The sequence below is a fragment of the Sesamum indicum genome, linkage group LG16, assembly GCF_000512975.1.
Source record: "Sesamum indicum cultivar Zhongzhi No. 13 linkage group LG16, S_indicum_v1.0, whole genome shotgun sequence".
Classification (NCBI taxonomy): domain Eukaryota; kingdom Viridiplantae; phylum Streptophyta; class Magnoliopsida; order Lamiales; family Pedaliaceae; genus Sesamum; species Sesamum indicum.
The window spans coordinates 2,674,240-2,677,865 of record NC_026160.1 but is presented as its reverse complement, the minus strand read 5'-3'; positions in this window follow the sequence as shown (position 1 = coordinate 2,677,865).

Here is a 3,626-nt window from a genome sequence, read left to right as displayed (position 1 = left end):
ATAGCAATTAATTTCTTGTGTGCGTTGGTTATCTTTTTCGTCACACTATCATTTTTGTCGTGCACCATAAATAAAAATTTAAATTTGATCATTATTGTTTATTAAATATTTTAATTGATGATTTAAATATGAAAGAAAGGAGATAAAAGTTATTAGCTTAGGAAGTTAAAATTCATGAAAATTGTATGGGTGAGAAAGTTGGAGGTTAGGAAAAAAATATAAATAATAGTATTACAAACTAAAAATTAAATATTAAAGCATTTGGTTACATATTATAGTTTTATTAATATAGTTACTAATAAGAATGTAATAGGTATACTAAAAGTAGTTACTTATTAGGCCATTCAATAAGATATTAACATAGATATAAGAATTATAGACTTGACACATATTAAAACTAAATCAATCAAAATTATTACTTTAATTTGAGGTATAAAGTCTGCTTCAGCTCACGAACCCTTTTCGTGTGAATTTCTTCCTATTTCCACTTTGAACTTTCCGTTTCCTTTAAAAGTGGTCAGAAATCCTTCCTGTATCATGAAAGATCCTTAATGAAGATGCCTGCAAAATTAACAACTCTTAAAAGATTTTGCAAATGCTTCTTGTCTTTGAGTACGTTTGCAAAATTGCATATTTTCTCCATAAACTCAATTCCTGTTTTGTCAATAAGAACCTTTGAACGTTTTTTATGGCATGCATCGAAAAATATTTCAAAATGTTTAATATGATCTTTCATATTTTTAGATGCAATCAGTATGTCGTCAATGTTGACGAACATGAATTCAAAATATTCTTTAAAAAGATTATCCATTTTTCTTTGAAATATCTGGGATGCATTAGCTAGACCCATTGAAAGCACATTCCAGATATATTGTCCCTGTGGTGTGGAGAATGCAGTAAATTTCTTTGATTCACTCTCTATCTTATTCTGATTAAAAACCAGATCTGCAATCAAATTTAGAAAACACTTTTGCTCCTTTAATTCAATTAAGTAAGTGTTCTCTACAAGGAATGTAATTACCAACCTGTGTTTATCTCTCTTTATCTCACCATGGTTTCTACCAGAAATCTAGGGGTACTGTATGTGGAGACTCCAGGTTCGATGAGTTCAAGATTGATATGCTCTTTAATAATCATCTGCATATCCTTCTTATCCTCTATGTTCATTTGGATTGGTTTGTACGTACTTGCATTTTTCTTTGACTTTTAGAGTAGTCTCGATTTTGTTCCTATCCCACCAGGCAAGAGGGTTTTCACTAAAGTTCCTTTGGATAAGTCTCTTGATGTTTTCAAGAAAAAGCTTGCTTTCCTCGCTAATTTCTAGCTATTTCATTTCCTGCAGTTCTTCCTTAAGGTTCCTAGTTTCTTAATCGGATTTCTTTTAGAAGCTATTGCTATTGATGAGTCCCTATTGCCTGAAAGACAAAAGAACCTTACCAAATTTCCTCTCATAATATAGTTTTGGATGAGTTAATCTACCATCGAAATCACCACGTTTGTTGCAAAAATTTATAGGCATTATCCTATTAAATATCTTTTCTCTTCACAAAACCTGTATTTCACTATCACAATTAATAGTAAAGATTAGCAAATTCCTTTGATTATCAGCATATATCTTATAAATGTTTGAATGAAATTGTTACCAGGTAAGATATCGACACATGTATCATGAAAGTAAATTGGAGGTGTTTTTACCATAAACAAGGGTGATCCAAATGCTCCTCCGATCATGATCTTGGCGTCAAGTATTCCCTTATTGAGTATTAGGATTTTCTATGAAAAATCCCTTCCTCCAACAATGGGTAAGGTTTCCCTTGCTTCTTTAAGAAAAATTCCATTTAAGGAAAACTCCAGGTTTTGCCATGCAAATCCCTGATCCTGAATCAATATAAGCTACAAAATACTTTGTCTTACACTAATCACACAACATACCAACGGATATGTATATAGAAAAGGGACTTATCATTCAATCCTTATGGTAACACCATCAAGACTGAATCCCATTCCATTATCTTTTCTTCCCCATGGTTTATGATCTTCGAGGACACTTATCCCCAAAGTCATACTCCCATTTTCTCGTCTCGCAACACCTGCAACTAGAATTTCATGGTCAGCTATTTCTGACATGTCTTTATATCTACCAACAACTTGCTGCAAATGATATAAGTCATCACAAGGGAAAATTTTTCTTTCTTAGTGATGTCAAATATAATTTGTATTTCTTTCCATCCTTCAGAGCATCTAAGTTTTATGTTTTCTACCCTAATCTCTTGAGGAATTAAAATTTTTAATAACTCTTTCTCCTTTCCTTTATAGCCCGTAGTCCTATCCTCCGAAAATGACATCCTACTACTAAGCTCAATTGTAGAGCTAAGTATTTTATCTAACACTGGTTGATCTTTTATGATGATATCAACACTACCTATTCTAGGTATCCTTACTGGAACTGGTGTCATTACCTTGGCAAATTTCTTGAAAATTTTAGAAATCTCAATACTCATTCCTATGAAATAAATCTGAATGATGCTTATTGGAAAAGGCTATTCAATTTTATAAGTTGTAGAACATGGTTTATTTCCTTCTTTCATTAGATCTTTTCTTTTAAAATCTTGATTGAGGGTTAAGACTCTACTGAAATCTTGGTATGGTAGGTTGTATACAATTCTAGGATGAATGTCAAATATCAATTTTTCTGCATACAGATGACCTATCATTGTTCTGCATACAGATTACCATATCAATTCTAGGTTGTATTACTGGATCAATATTTTCCTCCATGGACTGTATATCTTTGCGAAAAATATTGGAGCTGCTACTTCTGTTGCTACTCCACTCTGGAAGAAATATATGCGAAACTAATAGATACATTCGTCTGTGCAAATATTTCTTAGTTCAAGGCTCAAGACAGCTTGTACATATTCTCTAGCCTTTTCTGCTATATTTCCTTCGAAATAACCATTTCTGATAAAGTGTATTTTAATAAGCCTTCCTAACCGATCTGCTATCGCTCCTTTTGAGTCTTCGACAATGATGCTGGATTTGATGTCTTTTGGGGTATTATCCCATCCGATTCACAAATCCCTCCAAGCTCAACTCCGCAAGTTTTATGAAGTCTTCCTTGTCAAGTTCTAAGGTAGTTGTTGCTATCTTGATGGCTGCAACCCATTCATCTATTAATTTCTCAGTACTCCAAAAATCTATAACATCCAGGTTAAGTATAGCGCCATATAGATGCAAGGACTGGAGCATGGTTCTCGCCTAAGGTGTATTTTCAGGCACTCTTCATAGATTCCTTCCTGGATTTTCTTTTGGCCTGGTTTCCACGAATGTTGGTGTGGCGTTGGTGTGGAAATCTGCACTCTCTCTCATTGGATATCCCGTAGAGGATCATTAGAACATGTAATTTCCTCCACTGGTGGTAGTGTTGGAGTGATCTTGTTGGTTTGGATATTGACTAAATTCATAATCTCGAGTTGGGAAAAGGATTCGGTCAATTCTTGTAAATCTGATAGATCTGCTCTTGTTACTTTCATCACTTTATAGATCTAATGGATGCAATGATTAGATCTTCTCTCGTCTTTGACTTTGGAATCTCCATGGCGTTCCCCTTCTGATGTAGAAGAGGT